Below are 14,545 nucleotides of genomic sequence, written 5' to 3'. Positions count from 1 at the left end.
TTCAAGCTCCAAATCTCCACATAAAAACAACACCTGAATAACAAAACCAAAAACCCAGACAATACTTAAAACAAAAGTAGGTCACAGGGTAACCCCATGAGCCCCCAAACACAAGCAAGTGAGACAAACCAAAAACTTCCACAAGAGCAGCATTTGTAGAGGAGGAAGAGGAGGGGGCAGGGGTTGTACTCCGTGGATGTGAGAACAGCAGAGCCCAAGACAGGCAGCAGGTGATCACAGAAGAGGGGCAGCTAGTCTAAAAATGTTGGCTGAAGCTGGGAGAAGTTTTGTCCTCTCCCAACAGTAGTTTCATGCAAGGGCCTACTGGAAGAGCACCTGAAAGGGCTGGAACAGGGCAGCCCTTGTAAGCTCATGAGACAGCCTGCTTTCTTCTAGGACTGGATCCCACACTGGGGAAAATCCTAAGACTAAAATAGGAATTGAGCAAGACAGAGATGAGAGAGAGAGAGAGATTGTATTACTCTTGAGAGGTTTTGTAGGAACATGTAGGAAACTATCAGAATTTGGAGACAAGGAAAGAAAGAGATGGCCCAGACCCAAGAAAGGATAAGGACAGAGGCAGGAAATCCCAGAGAGCAAGCTACTTTATTTTTAAACACACACAAGCAGCAGAAGAGGGAGCTTTATGAAAGTTGAAAATCTTTCCTGAACATAACCTTAATCCAAAAAGTCAGCAAGGATCATTTTCACAATCAAATAAACAAATAGGAAAGCACCAGGGCCAAATTGCATAATAAAATTATGAACAGCAAAGGGACCAAGGGGAAGCAGAATAACATCCCTATAGACAGCGGAAGCACACCAAGGAGATGTGGTTAAAAAGAGACCCAAACCATAACATATTCAAAAATGAAAATATACTAAGCACCTGAAACAAGGCATAAGAGAACTGCATAAATCCGAATTAGAAGAACTCAAAAATGGAATGAAGAATTCAGAGAAGGATTAGAAATTTTTTAAGAAAAATGAAGTCTGGAGCAGCGTAAGGGACTAAACCCAGCCGATAATACCTTAAGAGAAATAGATGGTGAAAAAGAAAAAGACACAAGTTAAAAGAAAATGAAGAATGGGAGAAACAAGATTTAAGAGAAAGTGACACGGGGCGCCTGGGTGGCTTAGTTGGTTAAGCGTCCGACTTTCACTTAGGTCATGATCTCGCAGTTCGTGGGTTCGAGCCCCGCGTCGGGCTCTGTGCTGACTGCCAGCTCAGAGCCTGGAGCCTGCTTCAGAGTCTGTGACTCCCTCTCTCTCTGACCCTCCCCTGCTCACGCTGTCTCTCTCTCTCCTAGAAATAAATAAAACATTAAAAAAAAATTAAAAAAAAAAAAAAAGAGAAAGTGACACATATCCAAGGCACACAAAGGAGAATAAACACACAGGTGGCAGGAGTCCCTAAGGAAGAAAGCCAAAGCAAGAGGACAGAACCAACACTCAAAACTGTAATTCAAGAAAACATTCCTTTTAAACAGAGAAGTTGAAACTACATATTGAAAGTATACCATGGGGCGCCTGGGTGGCTCAGTCGATTAAGCGTCCGACTTCAGCTCAGGTCATGATCTCACGGTTCGTGGGTTCGAGCCCCGCATCAGGCTCTGTGCTGACTGCCAGCTCAGGGCCTNGCGTGGGTTCGAGCCCCGCATCGTGCTCTGTGCTGACTGCCAGCTCAGGGCCTGGAGCCTGCTTCGGATTCTGTGTCTCCCCTTCTTTCTGACCCTCCCCTTGCTCATGCTGTCTCTCTCTCTCTCTCAAAAATAAATAAAATATTAAAGTATACCATGTACCTGAGAATATAGACCCAGAGGGACCAACCAAATAATAGGTGAGAGGAAGCATCTCTTTTAAACTATTCTTTTTACCAGTTATTTATTTTTGAGAGAGATAGAGGAGAGAGAGAGAAAGAGAGCGTGAGCAAGGGAGGGGCAGAGAGAGACAGAATCCCAAGCAGGCTCCAGGCACTGAGCTGTCAGCACGGAGCCCGATGCAGTTCTCTAACCCATGAACGGCGAGATCAGGACCTGAGCTGAAGTCAGGCTTGATGGGCTAAGCCACCCAAGGCTCTCCAAGCATTCAATTCTTTATACATTTTTAAAAAAGAAGTTGTTGCATAATCAGTGCTTTTGATAGCATACAGGAAAGGTATGTGAAAAATCCCAGACACTGACAATCTTGACTTGAAAAGTGATTTAGGAGAGTTGGGCTCTGAGTGTGCAAAAGTTTTAGGAGTATCTTAAACAGTGAATTTTACTCTTAGTAAATGGATAAACAAATTGAGCTAGATCCATACAATGGAATGCTACTCAGCAATAGAAAGGAAAAACTATCAGCACATATATTGACATAGATGCACTTCAGAATAATTATGCCCAGGTGAAGTCAGCCGTACACAAGAGAATGAAAACTGTATAATTCTATGTACACAAAGTTCTCTATATAAAACTGACCACTGGTGACAGAAAGCAGATCATCGGTTGTCTGGGGATGGAGATGGAGTTAAGGGTGGGTTGCCAGGGGCAGGAGGAACTTTTGCTGGGGGAGGAGATCTTCATTATCTTGATTTTGGTTTCACAGATGGATACTTCTGTCAAAACCCATCCAGGGGCACCTGGGTGGCCCAGTCAGTTAAGGTCCAGCTCTTGGTTTCAGCTCAGGTCATAAACCATAAACTCAGGGTCGTGGGTTCGAGCCCTGCATTGGGCTCTGCATTGACAGGGCAGAGCCTGCTTGGGATTCTCTCTCTTCCTCTCTCTCTCTCAAAAAAAAAACAAAAAAAAAAACTAAACTAAAAAAGAAAAACTCATCCAATTGNGCATTGACAGGGCAGAGCCTGCTTGGGATTCTCTCTCTTCCTCTCTCTCTCTCTCTCAAAAAAAAACAAAAAAAAAAACTAAACTAAAAAAAAAACCTCATACATTTTATTACTTCAAATGTGTACGGCAAATTGTATATTAATTATACATCATGAAAGCTGTAAAATACGACTTCCTGTTCTTGCTTTATATTTTTAAATGCCTCATTTTCCTCAATGCATTTACCGTGCATGTTCTTGGCCCGTCTAATTCCGGTCATTTCGCTTCAGATGGTGGGTGTTTGTCCTGGTAGATATTTGTTCTCCTTCTACCCTGGTTGTGCTTCGCGGGCGGCTAATTAGTTTGGTCTGTGAGGACACGTTCCCTTGACATGTCGCCGCTCTGTGATGTTTTGGGGGAAGGGCTGAGGACCAGGCTCTAGTCTCTGTCCCTCCCACTGCATTTAAGGTGCAAAGAGGGGGCAAGGCCCAGGTCACAGAACCTCAGGACCCTCTGGAATCACTCTCGATCTCTCTGGTTTAATCCCACCTTTCTAGGTGGGATTAATCCCCTGTCAGGGATTTGTCTTTAAATTCACGGTAAGCAGTAGCAGTGGGAGGAGGCAGTCTCTCTGGGGTGTAATCTCTGGCTCCATTTTATTTTTCTTCTCAAGGGGGCAGTTTGCGTTCCTCCCTGGCTGACCCGTGTGGTCTCTCATGGGAAAAGTGGTTGTCCCAAGGCAGACCTGATGAGACAGGAGCCAACCTTAAAGGCCTCTCTTTCAGCCTTAAAGGCCTCTTTCTGTGCCCGCCATCAGCCTTAACCCTGGGCTGCGGCTCCCCCTCCCTGTGCCAGGTGCAAACACCTATTCCAGGCAGACTTCTGACTCCCCAGGGGCCTCTTCTTATATATTGTTTTGCAAGCTCCTCAACTCCGCCCTCTGTCCTTGCTAAAGAGAGAGGACCCAGCATTAGTTTACCATTTTAATACGGACCCCATAATTTATTTTGTCTGCTTTAAAACCTTTAATATTCTTTGAAGAGGTAGTCTAGGTCCTAAAAGCCCATTCTGAACACGGTGAGAGAACACTGAAAACAGTAAACTACAGAGAAGTTGGAAATAGTTTGCTGATTCCACATGCAGAAAAATGAAGAATGTTTAGACCTATTTGGTCAAATACTTTAGAACTATATCCGAGTTAGCACTTTGTGAATGTGAGGGGCTGACGTAACCCTGTTCTGAGTGATGGGCAAATTGAAATCTAAAGAATTCTAAATACTTCACAGTGTTATCTTAAACTAGAAATGTTGTGTTTGACAAATCCCACTGGCCTCTGGGATGCGTGGTGAATATACTAACGACCTTCCTGCTTTGAGTGTTTGTACGGACTTTTCCATTTGCCTGGAACACCCTTCTCTCAGATCTCCCTTGGTCCTGCTCTTTTCAGTACGCATAGGACTATCCTCACATTTCCCCTTTCTAGAAATTTCCACCACCACTCTAGCCTCAAAACCCCCATGTCCAACTCTAATCACTTTCAAGCGTCTTATTTGCTTTCATTTTTTTCACAGCCCTAATCTGTAATCTTTATATGTCTATCCAATTACTTAACTATTGTCTGTCTTCTCCCAGATGAAGCTGGGGGCTTCTCCTATCTTGTTCAACAAGGTGCAGATTCCCAACACCTAGGATAATATAACATTTGGTGCAGAGTAAATAATTGCTAAAGAAGTTGCTATTTCTATCTATTGCTATGTGATATTCTGCTCTGAAACTTAGTGGCTTAAAACAGTAGTGATTTATTATTTCTCATAATCCAGTGGGTGGACTGGGCCTTCTGGGCTCTGCTGGTGGTGGCTGTGGGGATGCATCACCCACACATCTAGGGCCTTAGCTGGGGAGCTGGGCCTCTCTACATGGTTTCTCACCCAGGGCTTCCGTTCCCGATGGCAGAAGGTTTCCACAGGGCAAAGGTAGAAGCAGCAAGGCCTTGAGGTCTAGGATCTGGAATTCTAGAAGTCACTTCCACCATGTTCTTCTGGTCAAAGCAAGTCCTGAGGCCAGCCTGGAATTCAAGGGGTGAAGAAACAGACTCCAGCCCTTGATGGGAAAGGCTGCAAAATAGTATGATCTTGCTTTTCCTTCTGCCACATTGTTCCAAAGCAACTTTCCTGGTTTGTAAACAGCAGAAGACTTACGGGAACCATCCACCGTCTGCCAGCTCAGTGCCTGGCACCTGGCAGGCCCTCTGTCATGGCGGATTCCATTCCCGGCAAGGATGGACTGCTTCTTTGGACACATTGTCCTATACTGCCCCCTAGTGAGATTTGAGGATCGAGGCCGGGGCTAATTCCTTCCTTTCTTAGAAGATTGAACTATAGGATTCCAGTTTACAGGTTAGGACAGGGGTTTCTAAACTTTAGCATAGGTATGAAGTATATAGAGATCTTATTAAGAACAGAAGATTCTGGGACGCCAGCGTGGCCCAGTTGGTTAAGTGTCTGACTCTTGATTTGGGCTCAGCTCCTGATCCCAAGATCGTTGGGATCGAGTCCCACGTTGGGCTCTGTGCTGAGTGCGAAGCCTGCTTAGGATTCTCTCTCTCTTCCTCTGTCCTTCCCCAGCTAATGTCCGCCCCCATCAAAACAACAACAACGACAACAACAACCAGAAGATTCTGACAGCCATTTTCAAAATATATCTGACAATCTGACAACTGATTTGAAAGCAAACAAACAAATACAACAGAAGCTTCTTAGACCCCATCCTAGTAAGTTCAGTAAGTCTGGGTAGGTTCAGATTCACTGAGTCCTAGGCTTTTATTCAGGCTTTGTGATGAGTGTGTGTTGGAAGGTGAGGCTGCCTTGTAGGAAACAGGGCCCTAGCTTTAAGAGCAGAGAGACCTGCACTTGAAAACAGCTCTGCCCCTGTCTTTGTCACCCTAGGAAATCCACTCACTCTCAGATTCTCAGTTCTCTCATCTGTAAAATGGGATTGACAGCTATCTTAGAGGCTTATTATGAGATTAGAAATAGTGCCTCTTGTGGTGCGTAACACACCCTGACTCAAGAAGCAGAGTTAATACTATTAGTGCAATACCACAGACATATAGCCTATAGTAGATGTTCAGCAACCATTAGCCAAATTTAAATACTATAAGACCAGAAGAGCAAGAATCGTATCTTTTTCAAATCTCTATTGATTGCCAGGTTCTACGGCATCAGAAATGTCTTATAGCAGGTGCTTAACTAGCTTTTCTTTTTTATAAGTTTTTTTCTTTTTCAAATTTTTATTTGAATTCTAGTTAGTTAACATACAGCGTAATATTGGTTTCAGTAGAATTTAGTGATTCATCACTTACATATGACCCCCAATGCTCATCCCAACAAGTGCCCTCCCTAATGCCCATCACCCATTGAGCCCATCCCCCGCACCCACCCCCCATCCAGCAACTCTCAGTTTTTCTCTATATTTAAGAGTCTCTTATGATTTGTTTCCCTCCCTCTCTCTCTTTTTTCCCATTCCCATATGTTCATCTGTTTTGTTTCTTAAATTTCACATCTGAGTGCAATCAACAAATAGCTTTTCAATGAATGAAGGAAGTTCTCGTATCCTATCTCTATCAATGTGACTGTGTTCACTGGTTGTACTGGGTGTGTGTGTGTGGGGGGGGCGGTGTAGTTATTTTATGTCCTTTAAGGACTTCCAGACACGGCTTGCTTTGTATACACCTCAACACTGACTAAGCTGCCAGAGGTCAAGTTGTTTTCAGAAGCGTTTTTGTTTTGTTTTGTTTTGTTTTTTATTGTGGCACCCTGAAAAGAATACAATCCTTGAAGAAGACCTTGGTTCAAATCCCAGATCTGACCAGTCCTCCTTTGGTCAAGTCACTCATCCTCTCTGAGCTTCACTTTCCCCATTTGGGATATGAGGAAGTTGTTGCCAAGGACAGTTCTGTTGTGATGTGCTAGGACTCTGTACATCTAATTTTTTTAAAGTTTATTTATTTATTTTAAGAGAGGGAGAAAGAATAGAGGAGGGGTAGAGAGAGAGGGAGACAGAGAATCTCAAGCAGGCTCCGTGCTGTCAGCATAGAGCCTGATGCGGGGCTTGAACCCACTAACTGTGAGATCATGACCTGAGCTGAAACCAAGAGTCAGACGCTTGACTGAGTGAGCCACTCAGGTGCCCCTAGGAATCTGTACATCTAATTGTGAGAACCAATACGCAAGTGACGTCATTTTGTATTTTGTTGTTGTTTTTCATTGAAGATCATCATTAGCAACTCCCTGGTTGCTACATTGCCTTCATAATTATCATTTTTACTGACTATACATTATTTTGTTGAATAACAGAATTTATCTAAACATCTCCTCTATGTGGACTCTTTAAGTAGTTCCAATTTTATGCTACTGTGAAAATTGCTGCAATTAACCTCTTTGTCAACATAACTTTTTGCTTCAGTTGGATAATTTCCTCAGGAAACGAGGTAATTTTGACTGCCTCTTATGGAGGACTAGGAGGAGGTTGTGACAACATTTCTTTACATTAGCATTTTGCATCAGCCCAAAATGGGAAAGATCAGAACTAGCCTTCAGTAGGAAGTGCCAACCGATCAATAAAATACTGTGCGACCATTAAAAAGAACAAAGATTATTCATTTTAGCCAAAAAGTAGAAACAATGTGAGATGTCTGTCAACTAATGAATAAGCAAAATGTGGTAGATTATGCATACCGTGGGATAGGATTCGACTGTAGAAAGCAATGAAGTTCAAGACGGTATCATATGGATGAACCTTGAAAACGTTATGCTAAGTGAAAGAAGTCAGACACAGGGGGCTTCGTATAATATGATTCCGTTTATAGGAAATGTCTAGAATAGGTGAATCCACAGAGACAGAAAATAAGTAGTTACCAGGGGTTGGGGAGGGAATGGGAAAGGATTGCTAACAGGTACGAGGTTTCTTTGGGGGATGATGAAATTATTCTGGAATTAGATAGCAGTGATGGGTGCACAACCTTGTGAATATACAAACCCACTGAATTTTACATTTTAAAAGAATGAACTTGGGGCGCCTGGGTGGCTCAGTCAGTTAAACCTCCGACTTCAGCTCAGGTCATGATCTCACGGCTCATGAGTTTGAGCCCCACGTGGGTCTCTGTGCTGACAGTTTGGAGCCTGGAGCCTGCTTCAGATTCTGTCTCCGTCGCTTTCTGCCCCTCCCCCACTCACGCTCTGCCACTCTCCCTCCAAAAGAAATAAACATGATTTAAAAAAATAAAAGGGTGAACATTATGGTATGTGAGTTTTATCTCAATAGAATAAAGAATGAGGAAGACCTTTATTGACGTGATCTATTATTCATTGAAAAAAGCGAAGTGCAGAGCAAGATCTAAAGCATAGCATTTTGGTGGAAGACTTGTTTTCTTTTTTTTTTTTTAATGTTTATTCATTTTTGAGAGAGAGAGAGAGAGAGAGAGAGAGAGAGAGACAGTGTGGGAGCGGGGGAGGGGCAGAGAGAGGGAGACACAGAATCGAAGCAGGTTCCAGCTGCTTTAGAGCTCTGAGCTGTCAGCACAGAGCCTGATGCAGGGCTGGAACCCACGAACCACAGATCATGTCCCGAGCTGGAGTCGGACATTTAACCGACTAAGCCACCCAGGCGCCCCAGTAGAAGTCTTACTTTCTGTCTTTGGTGTTTGAGATTGTGAGGCTTCCCCAGGAAGCGTCAGTCCTGCCCTCACTGCGTGAGCTCAGGAATGAGAGCAGCCTCTTTCTCTGGACTATTGAGCACACCCATTGTGTGCTAGGGGCCGAGACAAAAATGACTTCTATGTGATACATAATTATCCCCATTGTTTCAGATAACAGACCTGAGCAGCAAGAGAGACAAGTAGCTTTACAAGGTTATGCAGCAAGGGATGTGGCCCCAGCAGGAGCCAGACCCAAGCCTGGCCAACTCCAGAGGAGGTGAATCAGAGGCTGGGGTGCCGGAAGCTGGTTCATTTGTTCCCTGTGGACCGGCCAGCCAGGGGCATGGAGGCTGCCTTGCTTCAGGGAACACAGCTTACTAGAATGCCCGTGTCTGTATTTACCCAGAGAGGTTACTAATTGTCCTTTATTTGAGGGCTGTAGGAAGGGGATTGCAGAGGCTTATCTTGCCTCAGGCTAGTCTCTTTTGGCTTGATGGGAATTCCTCACTGGCCCACTCACGCTGCCCAAACATTTCGTGTGCCTTCACAATGCTGCCCTTGCTGTTGTCTCTAACTAGAAAACCCTTCCTGTCCATCAGCCACTCAACAAACTCCTACTCACCTGTCAAAACCCAGCTCCTATGTCCCCTGTTTTCTTCTTATCAGCGACATTTATAGATGCCCTCACTAGCATCTTAATGATAACACTCTTAACATTCAGAGCAGTTCTCAATTAGGGAGCCCCACTATGTGCTGAGCAGTTTTAACTCTCGACACGCGTGTTCCTTTTAATTCTTATGGGAATGATGCAATAGAAGCATGATTACTGACATCTCATTCAGATGAAGAAACAACCTAGCAAGGTTAGGAAATTTGCCCAGCATCACACAACCCGGATGTGAAGAAACAGAGCTTTCCGACTCCAAAGTTCATACCTTCCCTTCCTCCACATCCTCTTTCCTACACCAGTCACCTTGAATTGCAAATGCTGTTTGTTCCTGTTTTTGCCATTGCCCTGTGAGGCCCAGAAGGCAAGTGGTGACTCTGATTTCAGACCCACGGTGGGCTCTGCTCCCAAGTGGCTGATCCTGATGGTTGCAGGGACCCAGCCTGGAAAGTAAATGCAGTATGTCTGTCCTATCCCTGCAGAGGGGACCGGCTCACTATCTCTCCAGGAAAGGTCATAAAGGGGCAGGTCCTGCCTCCTTGAGGACTTGCAGATGTTTCCTGAAGCCATGAGAGCCTTTTCTGCACCTTGCCGGTCCGCGGGAGCTTCTAGAAAAGCTGGCTTCGTGGCTCTGCTAATGTGAATGTCAACAATTCTAGCCAGGGCTCGGGAAATCGCACTGAAATATTAAGGCCGGCAGGGGCCCATCAAGGATAGAGGCCCCATCACCAGCTTGCTGGATTTTTGCTAAAGTCTCAAAGAGGCTTCATCGTAGAGCCAACAGGACCTGGGGATTGGGACCTCCAGTTTTGTAGCCGGCTCTGGCTTTGAAAACCATCTCCGCCGCTTACTAAATCTGTGGCCGTGGAGCACCTTTCTCAGCCTTTCTAAACCTCAGTCACTTCGTCTTTACCAGGAAGTAATTGCCTCCTTTTTAAAGTTATGGATAAAAAGATATAAGGCATATAAAACGCTTCCCACCAAGCCTGGCACGGTGCCTGGGCACCAAGGCGGGGATGCTAATGATGGTGATACCAATAAAAATCATTGTTCTTATGGAAAAATCCATCATAGATTTTTGTTGTTTGCAGCTAAGAATCCTGTCTGATATAGTTAATGTTATGAGTTGGGGAGCAGAGCAGTTTTCTGGAAGGAAAACAGGAGCCACTGGAGTCCCTGGTCCAGGACAAGAGCTAACGGAGAAAGTGATGTTCTCGTCCACTGGGCTGAGCATGCGTGGTTCTCCCTGGATCCCACCTCCTGGAATCACCTGAAAAGGGAGAGGCCCAGTCGAGACTCGATCCCCATTCTTCTGAATCTCAGGCAGCCATCATTTTTCTGCCCCAATCACCTAACTCGGGATTGAGCAGTCAGCAGCTGTTAGAACCATGGGCTATGTTTTGAAGAAAATGAATAATAATTTTATGTCGAGCAATGTTTCTAAGTTAGCAGTCCATTTTCACAAGGATGGTATTATTTGCATATCCAAACATACGCATGCCCACAGAAAAGATGTGCTTCATTTAAATTGTTTGTGAGGTTTCCCTGAGCGCTTCCTGTGTTCAGGAACAAGCCTCTGGGGAAGGAATTGATAGGCCTGTGCAGTTTCGACTTCTAATATTTTCACTGGACAGCTTTTCCATGTCTTGATGAGATTTATATTTGTCACTGGTAAGCTTTGTCATAATATTCCTTCAACTGGATGGGCCAAGGTTTGCCTTTCCAGCTGTCATTTGGAGCTGGTGTAGTTCCAACCTTCTGCTATTATATTTAATACTATCAACCTTTATTAAGACGAGCTTTTAAAAACAATCTTTGGGAAGTATTTCCTTAGGACAAATTCCTAGAAGCAGACTGAGGGACCAAAGGGCGGGAATAGGTTTTCCTGGCCTTGTTTACCGAAGGTCAGATCATTCCTGAGAGAAGATAACACCAAACCCTAGAGATTGCCCATGTGTTCTCTCCTGGTCTGAAACCGGAAAGAAATACAGAAGCAGTGCCAACGAGATGACAAGACAATTTGCTGAGCCACGCAGCATTTTCTGGAAGGTGCTGGACTTTTCCATGAGAACAACCTCAGCTAATATCCCAGTCCTCTGACTGTCCACTTATTCGGGGCCATCCGCACGCTTCCTCAACCACCTCCTCAGGAATTTGTACACCGGCCGGTAGTGTAGAGCCAGGGGCTCTGCAAATCGCCTGTGAATTCCCAAGGACCAAGTGCCTGTGGTGGATGGAATACGTGTTCTAGGTAAGCAAGGCAACAGAGCCTGGTGGCGTGAGCACTGGCGGGACCCTGGAGCTAGAAGACCCGGCTGCAGACGGGGCCCCGCCAGACACCTGCCGACCCCACCCCCGCTCCCTCCCACGCCCACCTGGATGGCAGATTCCTGAAATTACACATGTTTTCGTGTATTCCTCTGATTTAGGCCTTTGACTTTTGATAAAATACAGGACTCCTGGGAGAGGGTGCAGTGCCATTCATACCTGGGAGTGAACTATTTTGTCATCGTTGACCCTGAGAACAGGTCAGGCTGGAGAAGAAAGAGTCCCGAGAAGACTCTGAAAGCCAGGGAAGGAGTGCTCAGAGTCTAGCCTTCCACAGAAACTTTTAAAACAGGGTTCTTGGGGCATCTGGGTGGCTCCGTTGGTTAATCGTCTGACTTTGGCTCAGGTCATGATCTCTCGGTTTGTGGGTCCGAGCCCCACATCGGGCTCTGTGTTGACAGCTCAGAGCCTGGAGCCTGCTTGGGATTACTTGGTCTCCCTCTCTCTCTCTGCCCTACGCTTGCACCTTCTCTCTCTCTCTCTCTCTCTCTCTTCTCTCTCTCAAAAATAAATAAATAAAACATTGAAGGAAAATTTAACACAGGCTCCTTTAGTTGCCTCTTCTCTGTGCGGCTCCCCCAGGAGTGCAGAGGCCCCTGGGGGAGTGGCGGACAAGCCCTCCGGAGGTTGTCTGGCCAGGCAGGGACCCCGGATGGGCATCTCCTGTCGAATTTGAGAACTAAATAGCGGGTTCCAAGGATTTGCCCCAGGGACGCCATCCCAGCCACGTGTGTGTGAGCACCCGGCCCTCACAGTCATCATCACAACGTTGCTGTGATTTCTGCTTTGTTGTGGCGGGGCTCTCTGGGAAATGGGATCGTGCCATGACCTATTCCTCAGCCGGACACAGTGCAGTAGGTTGTAGTGCAGACCACATGCCCTCCTCTCATTCCTCCCTCCTTCCCTCCTCCCTCCATTCACTGTGCTCTACCCCCGCTGGTTCTCTCTTCCTCAACTTCCTCAGCCGGCGAGCTCGTCCCTGTGCCAGAGACGGCTTTGCATGGCTATGCTTGCCTCCTTCTCCTCATTCGGGCCTCAGCATGATGAGCACCTTTGCCAAGAGGTTGTGCTGCCGCTGAGTCATTTTCTATCCCACTACTAGCATATGCCATTTCCTAAATTGCCTGATGCACCCATAACTGACTCCCTGCCCAGAAAGTAAGCTCCGAGAAGGCAGCACGGAAGCCTGTGGTGCTCTCTGCTCGGGGAAGGGAGCCGTGGGCACACGCAAAGGGCTCCCTTCAAGAATCTCCAACAGTGCTTCCCTTGCTGTTCCTCATTCAGTTCCATCATTTAAAAAAATTTTTCAAAAATTTTTTAATGTTTTGTTTATTTCTGAGAGAGAGAGAGAGAGGCAGCGTGAGCAGGGGAGGGTCAGGGAGAGAGGGAGACACAGAATTTGAAGCAATCTCCAGGCTCTGAGCTAGCTGTCAGCACAGAGCCCGACGTGGGGCTCGAACCCACGAACCGTGAGATCATGACCTGAGCCAAAGTCGGACTCTTAACCGACTGAGCCACCCAGGTGCCCCTAAAAAAATTTTTTTAATGTTTATTTATTTTTAAGAGAGAGAGAAAGAGAGCATGAGTAGGGAAGGGGCAGAGAGAGGGAGACAGAGAATCTGAAGCAGGCTCCAGGCTCTAAGCTGTCAGCACAGAGCCGTGTGGGGTTCAAACTCATGAACTGTGAGATCATGACCTGAGCTGAAGTCAGGTGCTTAACCGACTGAGCCACCCAGGCACCCCTAGCATTTATCTCTTAAGTGGGGTATGCATATACCCCTGGTGGGGCAGAGAGCCCCAGCTGGCCTGTGTGCAGATCTGGGTTCCCGCCTAACTCAGTAGTTTCACTTACGGTGTGATCTGGACTGCCTCCTACCCAGGTCTGCAGAAGAAGCAGACTGGACCCAGTGGGCAGAAGATCATCGGGGCAGACCTTAGTTCAGGATAAAGAGGACTCTTGAACAGAGCTGATGGGAGATGAAGGAGTAATTCCACTGCTTACCTAGTTACCTAGTTTACCTGGGCTAGCCCCAACCCTTGCCCGTCCCTTCCTGGCTTGCTCACCACCCTCTGCCTCCTTGGGGCCTACTTACCAACCTGCAGTCTGGTGGAGCTCACTGGCTCTTGGGACTCTTTCCCAGCACAGGCACTGGGCACCCTGCATTGCTAAGGAGACTGGACCAGATGCTCCCAGTGGGCCATTTCATCTCCAATTCCGGGGGTTGTCTGAGAGCTGTTATTTTTAATGTTTATTTACTTTTTGAGAGAAAGAGTATGTAAGTGGGCAAGGGGCAGAGAGAGAGAGACACAGAATCCAAAGCCGGCTCTAGGCTCTGAGCTGTCAGCACAGAGCCCGACATGGGGCTGCACGATCATGACCTGAGCTGAAGTCGGATGCTTAACCAACTGAGCCATCCAGGTGCCCTGAGAGCTGTTATTTCTAAGCCACGGGCCTTCAGGCAGGAGAAGGTGACAGGCTGAGTTAAGATGCTGATGGCGTGCTGGTGTTAAAGCTCAGTGACCCACAACACCAGCACACTGCTCACTGATCACGTCCACCCCACCTGCTGCACACTCTGCACTGAAAGCTGACCATCTGAATCAGGAATGCAGCATCTAGAAGAAATAGTTCCAGGTCTGGTTCTGCCACCAAGTTACTACTGCATGAGCTCGACTAGGTCCTCGGTGTTTCTTCCTGGAAAAAATTAGAATGTTTGGATTCGACCTAGAAGCTTTCAAGGCCCTCTCTCCTAACCCTAACATTCTAGGGCTCTGCCACTGATCCTCAGATGTGAGAAACAGGCTCACCCAGGCCCCAACTCCTCAGCAGTTCACCTTTTTTAGTTGACAGCCTGGCAAGGAGCCAAGACCCCTGACCCCCAGCATCAGCTGCTCAAGCCTTCGCAGAGTGTCTGTGTTTATTCAGGGCTCTTGCTGGGCAGATGACATCAGTATGTGATCTGTCAGTGGGCGGGGCCTGAGGTGTCCATCATGAGAGAGATCAGCTGAAGCTAGTCCAAAGTCACCCTGGAGGCTGCCCATCCACCT

Source organism: Crocuta crocuta, unplaced genomic scaffold (genome assembly GCF_008692635.1).
Source record: "Crocuta crocuta isolate KB4526 unplaced genomic scaffold, BGI_CrCroc_1.0 scaffold95, whole genome shotgun sequence".
NCBI lineage: Eukaryota > Metazoa > Chordata > Mammalia > Carnivora > Hyaenidae > Crocuta > Crocuta crocuta.
This window is presented reverse-complemented; position numbering follows the sequence as displayed.